The sequence below is a fragment of the Hyla sarda genome, chromosome 6, assembly GCF_029499605.1.
Source record: "Hyla sarda isolate aHylSar1 chromosome 6, aHylSar1.hap1, whole genome shotgun sequence".
NCBI lineage: Eukaryota > Metazoa > Chordata > Amphibia > Anura > Hylidae > Hyla > Hyla sarda.
In genome coordinates, this window is record NC_079194.1 from 206,451,357 (window position 1) to 206,467,979 (window position 16,623).

General features: G+C 40.2%; 1 protein-coding gene and 1 pseudogene across 2 annotated transcripts in view; one reads left to right on the plus strand and one right to left on the minus strand.

Moving 5' to 3' along the window:
• RPGRIP1L (RPGRIP1 like) overlaps window positions 1-16,623 on the plus strand; it is a 165,136-nt gene that overhangs the window by 127,685 nt on the left and 20,828 nt on the right. The window lies entirely within an intron of this gene.
• LOC130277834 (U2 spliceosomal RNA) lies at window positions 8,853-8,947 on the minus strand (annotated as a pseudogene).

Sequence of the window (16,623 nt, forward strand, 5' to 3'; positions counted from 1 at the left end):
ATCACGTCGTCGCACACGCCGTCCCGTCATCCAATAGGAGCGCCGTGCGTAGCGACGTGATGACGGCGACTGAGAGCGTGGATCCCGGGGAAGAAGACGTCCGGAGCGATGGAGCGACATCCAGGGCAGCGGTGACGAGTAGTGTTGAGCGGCATAGGCCATATTCGAATTCGCGAATAGTATTACCTCCTATCAGTGGTCTTCAACCTGCGGACCTCCAGATGTTGCAAAACTACAACTCCCAGCATGCCTGGACAGCCAATGGCTGTCCGGGCATGCTGGGAGTTGTAGTTTTGCAACATCTGGAGGTCCGCAGGTTGAAGTTCACTCTAGGTTCACAATCTTTTTTTTTTTTCTAGGTTTTGCACCTTTAAAATAGGGTGCGTCTTATTAGCCGGTGCGTCCTATAGGGCGAAAAATACGGTAATTATTGTCTATGTAGCTTTCAATTCAGGCTGCTCTAGCTTAGACTCTCCTGGTCTTGTTTTAAAGCAAGACAAAGGTCTGGGCTTTAGTCATGATAATGCCTGAGGCAGAGCTTATTGGTAGCCAAGGGTGTTGTCAAATACGTCATTGCTACTACAAGTGCTTCCTTGCTAGGAGGTATTAGATCCAGTCTTAACAGGGAAAGGGTTAAATGATATCAGCATGGTATAAATTTTAGGTAAAAGATCTTTTTAATAAAATTCATACCTCTGAGTGACGGCATTTAAATTTATCTGAAGAGCTTTACCTAATTCACAGAATGGAGATGACTTAATTAAAATCTTCTCACACGTTAAGGAGAGAAACCTGCTTTGATGTACTGTCTTTGATTTTATCCTCAGCTAATTTCCTCAATGGGCCGCGCACCATCACAATTGTAGCATCTTATGGATCTATTGGAGCCCAATTATTATTCTGTAATTCTATTGTTTTTTAGGATAAATACTTTGATAAATATGACATGTGGCTTCAGAGTGATATCAAAATCAGAGTTTTCCCCGCTTTGAGCCAGTCCTAGCGTTAATTGAGAGGCTGTGTCCACCTTTTCTACCAATTAATTTTATTCTTTTTCATGTATAAAAAATGATGTAACTTGTACGATTTTGTGTCTATAGCTCTTGGTGAGATCTATCTGTCATTGTGGTACCAGGCACAAGAAAACTGTGTCACCTTGCAAGAAAATAGGTACAGATTGAAGGGAATTTATTTTAAGAGTTTTTTTTTTTTTAGTCTGGGGACTGATAGATTTATATTACATAGCCATTGTAAATATCAAATGGTCGGACATTTTGAATTACTATTTGCAGTGTTGCTTTCTTTATTTTAGGTGTATTGAAAAAGTAAAAAGTGGTCGAAAGTGTATAAATCTCCTTTTGAGGCTACAACTGGTTAAGCAACTCGGCATGCACCCTGTTAAAGGGGTTTTCGAGCTTATAAAACTTATTGCCTATACATAAGGGGATAAGTGTCTGATCGCAGTGGGGTCTGACTGCTCAGCAGCAGTGCCCCGCCTCAGCTGGTCAGCACATGCTGTACTAAAGGACTATACAAACCAAAGAATAGAAAATTTGAGACACTTGTAAAGAATATTAATGTAATGAATAATTTTAAGGCAAAAAAATGTAAACAAACAAAAAGCAGGAATACAAACAACATAAAAAGCGCATCATCACAGGGTACCTTCGCTAGATTCTAATAGAAAGTAAAGCTGGGAAGAGAGCAACTACTGATAGTACAGTACACCAGACATAAAACATGTAAATAAAGTGCAAGTGGACAATATCTACACAATGTGCCTGGTGCAAAAAGGATGGACAGAAAGCAGCAAATGCAACAGTAATGGATACAAACCCTAGGATAACAAAGTGCAGGGTCTTAGATGGTGCCTCTCCAACAAGCGTTTTTGCATGCTAACCTTCATCTGTTAGTGGCCTCATCCCAGACCCTGTTAAAGGGGGTTATCCAGCCAATAAAACGTATTCCCTATCCACAGAATAGGGGATAAGTGTCTGATCGGTGCTTTGCCTCGGCTGGTCAGAATATTCTGTACTGAAAAAGAAACCTGAGCAATACTCATACTCATAGTCAACGTTAAAGTATTAATAAATCTCTCCTATTGTGAGGAAAAAACTTATACATATTGACCCTGATTTACTAAGAGTGAAGTATAGTTTTATGTGTGTTTTTTTTTTTCCCCAAATGACTATTTTGTCCATGGTATTTACCATTTTTTTTCCTTATGTTTTGCACTTCTCCCTACGTTTTCCTTTTTTACAACTGCTCTGAGCTGTCGGGTTTTCCGGAGCTCAAATCCACCATATTTTATGTGGGAGCATTAGTAAATATGTTGGAATTTTTTGAAAATGCCACTTTATGGCAGCCACGCCCCTTTTCCGAGTTTTATGAGTAAAATGGAGATTGGTTGGATTTTTTGGCCGCAAATTCTGATGCTCAAAGCATGCGACACAATTTGGTCGCAAAACTCAATAACCTTTGGGGATAACTTTAGTACATGAACCCCACTGGCATATTTTCATGATGTAAAGGGCAAAACATTAATATATCCTCCAAGGAAACAATAGATTTGGAGCTGTTTAACCACTTTAACCCTACAAAGATATGCTATGAAGTTAACTCCACACAGAGTGAAAAAAAGAATGAAATGGTGTTAATTTTGCATTTAACATTAAATAGGTCAATAAGCTTATGGTGTGGTGTTCATTCAGCCCCTGCACAGAGGTTCTGTTGATTTAAAAAAAAGTGTTGTCATTTCATAGGGCATTGTACAGTAGGGTTATGTAGGACAAACACAACTGTGTCACTGCATAACTGGAGTTCGGCTGTTAGTGACTTGCTTAAGTGAATACAAGAAACTTTTTATAATATCTTATTAGAGAATAAATTCTATCTCTTAATGTATCAGTATCCTTCCTAACCACCCTTAAACGTACTAATTAATCCTTAATCATTTACTCTAGAGAAGTAAAAAAAAAAAAAAAAGCCATCTTGAGCTTTCTGAAGTATAAGTGGCAGGAGAGAGTGTGACTAAGAGCGAGTAGTCACTCAAAACATGTCAGATAGGATGGAAAAGGCACTCTGGTGATTACTGTGCCTACTTTTTACTGGTATTTTATCCTTTGATGTTGGATCAGGAGCCTATTTTTCAAGTGGTTTTGCACATGGTAAAAGGTGTAAATGCAGTCTTAAAGCAGTAGCAAATATGCTATCTCACCCCAGTGATTGATTCACAACTTACATTACTCAGTACTGCTCTATTATGTCCTCCAAGCTGCCACTGTGGGTGTGCTATGGAAATATAGAGTAGCAGGATTCCCTCTTCTGTATGTGTGTGCGGTTTATGGGAGGCATCATGGCAGTTTGTGTCACTAGCTCACAGACAGCTAAAATTAGGAATAGAGCCTGCAAGGTAAAAAAAGATGAAACACACCATATACAGTGTAATGGCAAAATGGTTTGCCTCTTCATGTACACATGACAGCTTATGCTGAAAAGTTATTTAAAGGTTCAGGTATGCTTTAACTTTTTATGTAGACACATGGTTGCTTATTTAGTTTTGGAAAGACTCTTAGAGCTTCCATAATAACCCAACAACAAATAACACTACTTATTTGTTATTCTTGTTGTAAAGAATCTTGGGAATTCCTCCATAACATCTGGCCGTATGCAAACAAGCAGTGGAACATGTACAAGTAACCTCAAATTAACCCTAATTTCACTGTCATGTGTGTTTTTATTTCCTGTTGTGACACTTATGAGGATGAGCATCTTTGTGCCTGTGATTTAATGTTTAGTGGAACAGAGCCTGTACAAGTGAATGGCAAGGCAATTACAATATTCTCCATCACAAAATCATTTTGAGAGGTATACTGAGCATGTAAGGAGTTCCCAGGATAATGACTCCGCTCCCCTTTACTCCCACATCCACAGAAACCTTGGAGGCATGTTAATTACAGGAAAGAACAGGGGGAAGCTGCTGAGTGCTCTGTGTTAGACAATGCTTTATGAATTTTTCATACATTTGAATACTAAAGAATGAATGCATAATCTCCTGATTAAAAGAGTATTCCCAACTGGCAATTATTGTGTTTCCAGACCCTCCTCTGTAAAACATTGTAATTCTTTCTAGTAACAACGTTAAATGTAATCATGTACTCCGCTAGTTTGTAAACTTCTTTAATCCAGCGGTGTACATGACGTTTAAAGACGTTATTTTAACAGGGTTTTTTTTTAACCTCTTAAGGACCCATGAAGTAAATGTACGTCCTGAGTCCGCTCCCATTATATAATTGCGAGTCGGGCCCGGCCGGGACACGTGGCTAATAGCGCGCAGCACTGATCACAGTGCCGCACGCTATCAACCCTTTAGACGCGGCATTCAAAGTTGAACGCCACGTCTAAAGTGAAAGTAAATCATTGCCCGTTAGCTCAGGGGGCTGTTCGGGATGTCCGCGGAGAAAACATGGCATCCCGAACAGCTGTAAGACAGCAGGCGGGTCCCCTACCTTGCCTCCTGGTGTCTGATTGCCGAATGACTGAATCATTGATCAATGGTTTCCTATGAGAAACCATTGATTAATGTAAAAGATCAGTGTGTGCAGTGTTAAAACCCCCCATTACAAAAAAAAAGTGAAAAAAAAAGTTAATAAAGATCATTTAACCCCTTCCATATTAAAAGTTTGAATTACCCCCCTTTTCCCATTTAAAAAAAAAACAAAAAACTGTGTAAATATAAATAAACATATATGGTATCGCCGCGTGCGGAAATGTCAGAATTATAACAATATATCGTCAATTAAAGCAGACGGTCAATGGCGTACGCGCAAAAAAATTCCAAAGTCCAAAAAAGTGTGTTTTTGGTCACTTTTTTGGTATCAAATAATCAATAAGTAATAATTGATCAATAAGTCCTATCAATGCAAAACTGGTACCGCTAAAAACTTCAGATCACGGTGCAAAAAATGAGCCCTCATACCGCCCCATATGGCGAAAACAAAAAAGTTATAGGGGTCAGAAGATGACAATTTTAAACGTATAAATTTTCATGCAAAAAAAACAGAGGGAGCCAGCACTGGATGACCTCTGGGGATGTGCCCGTAATCCACCCGAACACCAAGGACGGGTACACTTCACAATCTCTCCAAAGGAAACAGCAACAATCGCCAGGTCCAGTATAGTAGCAAACTGATATTTATTGCATCAATAACAGCAACGTTTCGGCTAAAAGTGAGCCTTTTGAGAGATTGTAAATTTTCATGCATGTAGTTTTGATTTTTTCCAGAAGTACGACAAAATCAAAACTACATAAGTAGGGTATCATTTTAATCTTATGGACCTACAGAATAAAGAGGTGTCATTTTTACCGAAAAATTTACTGTGTAGAAACGGAAGCCGCCAAAATTAAACAAAATTGCGTTTTTTTTTTTTCAATTTTGTCTCACAATTATTTTTTCAGTTTTGCTGTATATTTTTGGGTAAAATGACTGATTTCATTACAAAATAGAATTGGTGGCGCAAAAAATAAGCCATCATATGGATATTTTGGTGCAAAATTTAAAGAGTTACGATTTTTTAATGGTAAGAAGGAAAAAACGAAAATGCTAAACGGAAAAACCCTTGGTCCTTAAGGGGTTAAAAGGGTATTCCAGCCTTATACATCTTATCCCATATCCAAAGAAGGTAAAATGTTTGATTGCAAGGGTCCCACTGCTGGCACCTCCGTGACCTCGGTGCAGCCCCCGGCATTCTGTGCCGAACACTGCCTCCGAGACGTGATGTCACGGCCATGCCCCCTCGTGCTGTCACGCCACGTGCCCTCCATATATGGGAGGGGGCATGGCCATGACATTCCATATCTGTCTTGGAGGCAGCGCCCGGTACAAAAAGCCAGGGGCTGCACAGAGATTGCGAGGGTCCCAGCAGCAGGACACCTGTGAGCAGACATCTTATCCCCTGTCCTTTTGATAGGGATAAGGGGGAGATTTATCAAAACCTGTCCAGAGCAAAAGTTGCTGAGTTGCCTTCTTTCATTTTCCAGAGGCCTTTTCAAAAATGAAAGAAGCGATCTGATTGGTTGCTATGGGCAACTCGGCAACTTTTCCTCTGGACAGGTTTTGATAAATCTCCCCCAAGATGTATACGGCCAGAATACCCCTTTAATAGAAAAACATATTCAGGCTGATTGCAATAAAAAAAACAAGACTTTACATACCTTTCTCCCTGGGGCCAAATACATCAGTTGCCTCCAGTGAGTAGAAGTTGACTTATTTGGCCCGGCCCCAGTCTCAGCCACACTTTTCTTCCTGGTGCTGGTTTTGTCACTTTGCCCATTGACTTATTGGCTCCAGAACCTGGAAGAGGAGAGCACTGCAGGCAGCCAGATAGGTATTTGCAGGTTTGTTACTTTATAGCTTGGTATCTTTCTTTAAAAAAATAAAAACACCCCTTCTGTCAGATAACCCCTTTACTTATGAAGCTTGTGTCTCTATGAGTAAGTAACTTATTTTTATAGTACACATACCAACTCATAATTCCCGTTTTTGTAGGAGCTTTATGCTTATGTGCAACAGCGGTTGATTCAGAGTACAGCCCTCTGCCATTGCAGAGCACATTCAAGCAGCATCCGGGCGCTGGTTTTAGAACCATTGATCGGGTTGCTTTCGTGCACTTACCTTGATATGCTAACATTACTGTTCTATAGCAAATGACCAGGCTTAGACAGGATATATTACCAAGGTTCACTTTTTTACATTGTTTGTAGGTTGTGGCCTGAATGTTTACCTGAGCCATACCCTGCATTGTTACGATCTATGGTACACTCCTGCCGCATTTACACACTGCTTGCCCCTCCCCTAAAGATATCACACCCATCTGGTGACAGAAATGCATATGGAGTGAGGTACCAAATATTGGTGTTATTCATTGGACATAGGTTGGTGTCAGTTATTTAACTAATTTATTGTCTAACAATTTTTTGCATAGCCCTTCAAAGTCTCAGAAGCAACTAAACAACTGACTGACTGACTGGCAGTTTCATAGTCTAGTTCAGCCTGGTACCTCATTTACTTCATGACAACCTAAGGAAATAAAAAGACTTTGATTTATTTCTATTTGCATTTGGTAAAAATGAATGGGAACTCTTAACATGTGTTAAACAAAACAAGTGAAGGAAGGCCATCACTAGGCTGAAAAAGCCTTATCTATCAGAGACATAACAGAGACTCAATGAGTAACCAAATCTGCAAATTAATGAATTATAAAAAAAAAATTAAGCACTAGTACGCTTTAGTGACATCAAAAGGCCAGGAACGGCATGGAAGAAAACTGAAGAGAATGACTGCTAAGTTTTTTCCTTGGTAAAAAAAAAACACCTTTACAACATCTAGGCAAGTAGCTTGTTTTTTTTTTTTGGGCTATGCTTGTTTTTATCACACTTTCTACTATTCCTATCTCATACCATCATACTGTGGTCAGTTACATAAAAAGCACATTTAGGAAATGATTATGTCTAATTGAGTAAGTCTGTAAAGATTTTTTAACATAGCATAGACAAACTATAAATGTCAAGATTAAGTCAGTAAGATCTTTGAGCCAGAAGAAGTGCTAATAAGTTTAAGAAGTCTTTTATCCATTTAAGTAATTGACCTTCTGTCACTTGATATTAGTCTAGGCAGTTAGAAATCTATAGTTATGTTTTGTGAAATATATTTGAAGTAGTATGTACAAGTGCATGAATTAAACTTAAACTAGAAAAATGTTGATACTTTAGTGCCTATTTCATCCAGAAGACATAACCACCAGGTCAATTGTTGCCGACGCTATATCATAGGGGAAAATAAATGATTCTATTTGGATAATTTTACCCCTTCTTGTAAATTATAATCAAACTGTTAGTCATGCGCAAAATTATGCCATTATTTTTACCATTGCTACCTTTTTGTTGTAGATCATTCCGAAGTTTTACAACCCTTAATGTAAAGAACATTTTCTCATATTTTTTAAAGGGGTTTCGCAGCGAGAACTTACTTATTCCCTATTCACAGGATAGGGGATAAGTAGCTGATCGCAGGGGGTCTGTTATTTTTTTTTTTAAGAGCCGAGGCAAGTGCTCTCTATCACCCAAAGTGAAAGAAAAAGTGCAAACGTGTCACACTAAAAAACGTGCACAAAGGATACGGTCTATCGCTTAGCCCTTCTCCGACAGGAGAGAGGCCCCCCAACAAGCCTACCCTTCACCTCCGGGCCAAAAGGCACCTGCAAGGATCCAGGTTTGATGCCCCTTTTCGCCAAAGCTACTAAGGGGACGGAAATGCTCCTGGCTTCAACCTAGGCGTTAGCCAAGTTATCAGCCGAGGAGCCGTATACTGGTGGTATCTTGACCAAAGCCAAGATGCCCAGGGGTTGCAGTGAGGTGAGGAACCTAATGGCCACACACACCTCCCCTAGACCGCCAGGAGAGACACCCAGAAGGGCTACCACATCCTGACAATCCTGTGTACAAATAAAGACACAAACATGGCACAGTGACAAACAAAAAAAATAATAAATAAGTGGACAAGTGCAGATATACTGCCCGGTCATCCGGCCGGATCTATAAAAATTGCCCTGATCCTAGCCAGAAGGCCGGGATACAAAGGGCGAGTGCCAAAGGTGAAGAGTATGGTGCAGTGCGTTCACTCAGTGAGTTAACACCCAGTGAGTTTCGGCACCTCAGGGTCACCACTCCCCGAGGCACAGAAGTACCTCGGCTCTACACCCCTTTACCTCATGGCGAGACCCGGAGGAAGCAGGTCACATCGGGGCAGCCGTCGAGCTGATTCCTCATAACCAGCCCCTGAACGCCCTGGTACACCTGCTCCCTACCATGCAGCACCCATCCCCACCAGCATTAAACTGATAAGAACAGATACTACACTTGATCTTAGCCAAAAGGCCGAGAAGAGACCACTGGGACCCCTGGCGATCTCCTGCAGGGCTCCAAAACTCTTCTTGTGCATGGAGCGGGAGTCGGCACGTGCTCTCCATGCATCACTATTGGAGAGCCAGAGATAAATGAGTGCTGTACCCAGCGGTTGGACCCCCCATAATCAGCAAGCTGTTTACATTCCTGTAGGTCCCGCTCTTCCCCCTCCCCCTCTCTGGCTGTTGCGAGAGTGACAATCTCATGCATATTCATGACAGGGAAGAAGAGAGCGGGACCCAATGGACTGGAAACAGCTTGCTGAAAGTGCAGGAGCCCGCCTCCATTGCACAGGGCTAGAAATTAGCATACCAGCCACGGGAATGATATGTCAGGACTGCCTGACCGTATCAGAAAAAAAGTGTTCTAGATGGGATCACCCGCACTGTATACCTGTATATCTAGGTATCCTGCTGTCAGTTTCCCTTTAATATCAGCCATTTTAACCTAAAGTCCTGTGATAAATCTTGAGGAAAGGAGTTCACTAGGGCTGTCTCCAAGGCCAATTCCTTTGCATTTTAAATACTGTACACAGACAATAATGCAATTTCCTACAGACTTTTGACATTCTATTATATGAAAAAAAAAATAGGCATAGCAGAAGTCTTACTGTCTGTTGGCTATGTGACTGTCTCACAGCCTGTTCCATTACTCTGGATCAGGGAATCATGATTGGTTAGACTATCATATTTTTTTTTTGTGTAGTTCTTTGCAGAATCTATAGCATATGCCCTGTGAGTGTGCACATACTGTTTCTTGTATCACTCTAGGTTATTGTCAGTTTCTCAGGTCTTTATTGGCTTGTTTGTGTTGTTCTGCTGTTAGTACTTGAAAGTTGTTGTACTTTTGCTCAATTTGTCTTGTTGCATGCTTTAGTAGTTCAGGTTTTGTTTGTCTGGGTCTTAGAACCACTTTGTTCCTGAGTTAGTCCAGGGTTTCCACATGGTCACTGCAGTAACAATGAGGTTTGTTTGCCTAATGATAGGTTAGTGTCCAGGGAACAGGTCTAAAGAAGATTAGGGACCAGTTCTTGTATTCTGTTCTGTTTTGTCATCCCCGGGGATGGTGAGGATAACTATTTTAGCATATATAACGCATTGCCAAGCGTTATATATGCTAAAATATGCTGATTGGTTCCCTTTGAAGACTACCTGTTATAAAAGGAAGCAGGCACAGTGATCATTTGATCGCAGCCCACCTTCTGTGCCCCCTGGTGATCAGCTGTTATTGGTTGTAGAAGCCATGGGTAGCCATCTATGTAATAATTTATGGATGTGCCCAAAACTGGCAGGTAGAGAAGATGGTGCTGAGTGGGGGACATGCTAGCACAATGTCAATGTGCTGTTCACCCCAACATTATGTAGATATTAAAGGAAACCAAGAATTATATTTTACCTTATATACCTTATATAACGCTTGGCAACACATTATATATGGTAAAATCTTTATCCTCACCATCCTCAGGGGATGTTTTTGCCCCCAAAGATGGTGGGCATATGAAGGCAGCAGAGCAATGACACGGGCCATCAGTCACGACGAGAAGGCATCAATCCGGCTGAAGCAACGATACCAAGTAAGCATAGCTCCCCCCTGTGGACTACTTACCGGGTGGCAGGGGAGACTTTATAGTTTCATATCCTCACCATCCCTGGGGTCAAAAACGTCTGGTGAGGATAAAGATTTTACCATATATAACACATTACCAAGCGTTATATATGGTAAAATCTAGTGCTTGGTTTGCTTTAATTGACAGCTTATATTTTTCCTGCTATTACTGATATTAGTGGAAATGTGCAGAGATCTACATGGCTGGAATGTGTGCCACCATTATATAAAAGAGGCTCTTCTAATTGTATTATATACATGATCACTTCTAATCTGTCTTGAGTGGAAGCTTCTAAAGTAGAAAATTCCATTCAGGTCCTCGCTTCTTTAAACACTTGACAAATTCATTTGGAAAGGGACATCAGGGTCCCAGTTGAGTTTGTCAGGTTGATTTAAAACCATTTTGTTCATAAAATACTCCTATAATTCTGCCGTGCCATAACAAGCCTTCTCAGCATCATTAAATTTTGAAATACTTGAACTGTTTTAAATATTTATGAGTCTTTTAAAATACTGGAGAGGAAAAATTCATCAAGATAAAGCCGCGTTTTTCACTCTAATTATACCAGATATATGTAACTCTCCGAATAATGACATTTATCTGACGCTTGGGAGTTTAGGGGAATGCATTGTACTCTTCACTGCAGTTCATTGGATATGTGAGTGTATTTCATTTTCTCTGCATGTAACAAGAATTAGAATTTCATTGAGGTGCCAACGAAAACTATATACTAGTGAAACTTGTTTTAGACATGCAAATAGTAGTAGTATTAGTTGTATATGACGTTCTTATTTAAAATGTAAATTTACTGATCTCTTTAATTCTAAAGGTAATTTAAATAATATGACTTAATACTTAGAGTATGTTAGTTAGGTAAGAGATTAGGAAGACACATGGGTTAACGTGTGGTCCGCTCATTGTAATGCACTGACCAGGCAGGAGAAGCTTTAACATTGAATGTCAATGTTGATGCAACGTAATAAGACACATGTATAATTGACCAAGAATAGAACTATAGGTGTTCATACACCTTTAAACTAGTCTGTCATAACCATCGACTTCAGTGTGTTCGGTCAACTGTCTGAAGTGTATGACTACCTCCAGACAGATGATGACCGGGAAAGAATGGTCAGGCATGCTGGAATTTTACCAACCGACCCAATTGTTCTGGGAGGGATGAGCTTTTACAAAAGCTGTGTGACTGAGTCTGGCCCCTCCCCATAGAGGAATTGTATATGGGGAGGTCAGGAGAGACAACTGTTGGCTGAACAAATGTTCAGCTGACAGATATTGACAGTGTATAGTAGCCTTATGGTAACCTTTAAAGGGGTACTCTGCCCCGAGACATCTTATCCCCTATCCACCCCGCTGTCATTACTGCACAGAGCGAGATCGCTCTGCACGTAATGACGGGCAATACAGGGGCTGGAGCATCGTTACATGACGGCTCCACCCCTCGTGACATCACGGCCCGCCCCCATGACGGGCCGTGATGTCATGAGGGGCGGAGCCATGACGTCACGCTGCTCCGGCCCCTGTATCGCCCGTCATTACGCACAGAGCGAACTCGCTCTGTGCAGTAATGATGGCGGGGTGCCGCAGCGGCGATTTTTGATTTTTTGGAACTTAGAATACTAAAACTACATTTTAAAATGTTTCTTAGCCGAGTAAGAAGTTTTCTAGGTGTTACAGACATTTAAAGCAGCAGAGTGAATGAGTCTGAAATGTGTTGGTGTCTTTATAATAGGGATAGTTCTATAGATATAATATAATTCTATAGAGGACAGTGGTGGGAAATGTCAACTGGTAGCAAAGAAGACACTTAGGAAGAAGGAGATGAAGAGGGAAAGAAATAATATGTTGTGTTCTACCTCATTCCTGATTATTAATATTATTATTAACAATTATGAGTCTAATACCAATAATTTTTACAGAAAAATTAAGATTTATTAAACACAAATAAAATTGCAGTTATATTAACAAATACATTCTATTAACACACATACACATGCTTCCTCTTCACTTGTGTTAGTCTATGGTTAATAAGAGCAACCCCTCCCTTATATACATATAATGTACGTGTGAGTATAAGCTGCAGGCAGCAGACATGAAATCCACCCGCTCTTTCATCAGCCCTGTTTTCACATTTGAATATGAAAAGCACATTGCAGTCAGAGTGTCACCTTAATGGCATTTGGCAGTCATTTGATTTATTAGGTTTTAGAGAAATAAAATAATAAAGTAAGAAAACCTTTTAAATATTTCATCAAACTATGCTAATCGTGGTAATATTGCCAGCTGAAGGCTTGTACCTGTATGCATAACGACAGAAAAATGTGGTTGCCCTAGTAAAATTTCCATGAACCTAGTGAATAATGAAAGAACCTTATTGAAATATTCAGATTTGGGGGGTTTAGGTAACGTGTGTTAGGGTACAAGATGAAAGGAAATGTCTCATTTATAGGAGAGGAGAAGCCTGCACACATCAAATATTCAGTCAGCTTGACAGCTGTGAAAATTGTCGTTTTAAATGGGTACTCAGTCTTAGTCCATATAATAAAAACATTTCCAAATAAATATTCTCAAAGCCGCCTTCTATTGTAATAGTCTAAATCTGCAAACTGTCACAGGCGGGATTGCATATGAGGCAAACAAGTTTGATTCAGCGCTATTCGTTTTTATTAAATATCAACTCCCTTTTAATTAAACTTTCTGTGGATGTTTCTTGTTCTGAAAAATATTACTGCAGGTTAGAAATGTTTACAAAGCAGTAACGCTAGTACATTTTACTGGAAGGGACCATACACCTCTAAAGTTCAGTTCTACTGTTACCTTTATTGTTTTTTTAAGTGGACTGCATGATATGGGTAACACTGTGTTTAGGACTCTAGAAAGTACAGAAAAGAGACTATAAGGGAAAAAGATGTTTCTGGTGGTCTAGCCTACTTCCCTAGCAGGGTAGGTTAATGCCCAATTCTCTTCTGGTGTCCCCAGCCTCCATCAGTATCTACTGTGTGAGTCCTGCCTACTCAGGGGGATCTGGCGCCCCCAAGGGTCAGATTGTTTTAACCCAAACAACATCCTTATGCACACAACTATGTTGTACAGATTCAGAATACTTCACATAGCACAAACTACTTTATGCCACAGATTCATATTCAGTCTTCATGGAAACAAATTGTATCATGCTGTATTATTGTGGTTTCCTACCCCAGAGAGGTCTACAAGTTAGGTTATGGCTCTGGTAAAAAAACTAAAACTTCTTTGCTTCAGAACTCAGAGCATTCCTTCCACGTCTAGGTGAACGACTTCGTTTTTGTTGTGGGATTGGTCTTTTCATCATTTGTATGTCCAATGGTGCTGTGCTTTCCTTGGCTTCATTGCAGGCTAGCGTGGTTGATTGCTTTCTTTCTTGGCTTGAATATGACCAACTAATCTTGTTTTTTCAATCCATTGGTTTTCAGGGGTCATTTTTAACTAAATGCTTGGATTTTGATACTTTGGTATCTGCTGTTCTGGGTGTTCAGACATCCACTGGTCACTGGAACCAGCAGGGAGTAGCACACAGATGAGTGCTTTTCTCTCCGTCTCCTTGTTGCAGGGCCATGGGCAATCTATAGAAGTCTGTCTCCTGCCATGAAGATAGATGACATCCTGGACAAATAACAGGATCCATCTGGATCCTGTTCTCAGTGGAGTTATCCAGGAAGAGAAAAACAGTAAATTTCTTCCAAAAACATCACCACCTCTGGTTGTTTGAGGTAATACAACTTGGCGCTATTCACTTCAATAAAACTTAGAACTTCGCTACAATACCACACACAATCAAAGGACAGGTATGGTGCTGTTTTTGACTGAAATAAGCAGTTTTTCTATCCTGAAATATTTGCCACACAATAAAAACCAAAATGTTTGTACAGGATACAAAAATGTGATGTGAACTCCACTTTAGCAGGCATTTCTTCTGCCTCCTTCTAGTGATCGGAGGGGATCTAAGCACCCAGACCCTGACTGATCAAAGGGTTTGACTTGTCATGGTTGGATACATCAGATCCGGAGCAGCTAATTCACATTGACTTTCTGCCGTGGTCCATGGATGGGATCTGTGCATCTTTTTTTCCCGAAGTTTGTGAAATTTTGCTTGACTCAGCTTCGTGTATAGATTTTCTCCATTGAAGAATTTATTTTCACAGTATTCTGCTTAGTGCTCCAAGACCATAGTTATTTACATTCTTAGTGTGGATGTTTGAAAGGTACTTGGCAGTCCTCTGATCATTACACACCAGGAAAGGCTGCTGTGTTTAAAACTATAAACCCACAAAAAAGTATTCTTGACAGCATATCCATTTGCTCTGTAATTTTTCTAGCTTCTTGTGTAATATGATATTCAGTGCAAATAAATGATCAACCGCTCAGATTCAGCCATACCATCTCTATATTTTACCTCAGGCTCAGGACAGCAGTGAGGAGGCACTGCAGTTTCCACCCATGTTATACACCAAAGTTACTAAAACATTCATTACATTTTCTAGAAATTCCATGGTACATATTTCTAAGACAGTATGCGTAAGATTTAAGATTTGCTTCCACATTGAAAGTGACCAACAGTTAACAAGAAGATAATTCCTGCACAAATGTATTGGATAATCAATTTACCCAATTTAAATGTTGGGAGAAAATCAACTACGTCCACACGAGCTGCTATAAATCAGATCTGTTTCATTTCACAAACACCGTCTTGTCAGAGTTTCTGTGCTTCTCTGCAATTTTCTGCATTTGTTATTATATTTTCCCTCACTCATACCTGATCTGTCCTCGTGTGACATCTTATCTGTATAGCCATTTGTTTTATGTTACAATACTTGACGTCGACTGCTAATCTTTACATTTCTATGTATAGATAATTTCCCCCTAGATGACCTGAATCTATATTGTTAGAATGCTGTCAGTTTGGATGCTTACTTTCCACCCCTTGTCTATCTCAGAAGTATAACTTCCAAGACAGGAGGGGGAGGGTACCAGTCACAATGATCACATGCGGGCAAAACCACGCAATGATCGTGACTGGCACCTGCCCCTTCTCGTCTTACAAGAGGCAGACACAGGAGTCAGTGTGTAGGAACAGGAGTCAGTGAAGGCAATTTACTATGACTGCTGTTTCATACACATGTTTTAAAATGCACCTGTCATATCTCATAAAAAATAATGCTTAAATGTGTTACTCACTAGGTCATGCAGATTCTTTAAATGTCCTTTTTCATGTGTCTAGCTCCTGTACTTTGCTTACAAATCTCTCTGTTCTTTTGCTCACTCACCCTGACATCCACTGCTCAGAAATGGGCATGTCCAAGGCAAGCACTGAGCCTGCCCACACTCACCATGCATTTACTTTATTGCTGTGCTTGGTCTCTTCATCCAGTCACTGCAGGCTGCTCTGTAACCTCCTCTTCTATTTTTTTTTTAGACAGGAGTCTGATAGACAGGACAGGAGTGAGCACAGAGGAGGGAATGCTAGTCTTGCCCTCACTTTCTGGACTTTGTTCCAGCCAAAGCACAGGCTGGGAAACATATTTTTATGCTCTAAATGGTATAATTAGAATTATGTACTAAATGGTATAGGGACCCCTAGCGTTTTTTGTAAGTTTTTTTATTCCCCCCCTCCCCCCCGAAGTATATTAGGTTCTGACAGTGCCTATTTAAGTAAGATCTTGCTGGTTTCCAATCAGCCAGATGTAAAAAAAAAAAAAAAGGCACAAGCTTAAATTTCGGGTACAATTTACGCTAGCATATGTTGTCACAAATTTGATGTACACAGAAGTCCGAGCCCCCTTTCTGTCCACTTTATGCAAAGTCCCTTGATGATTACAAGTTCATTCAATGATCACAGCCTAAGTTGAAGGTTGATGCCAGGCTTTCTGTTTAAAATATTGGGGGAAATTTATGAAGCAAGGACTGTGAAAACCTGGCTCAATATAATAGGATTTACATATAGAAGAGGCAAACGGACACTATTCCTGACACCTAAACAGAAGATAACAAATTTATAATGAGCAGA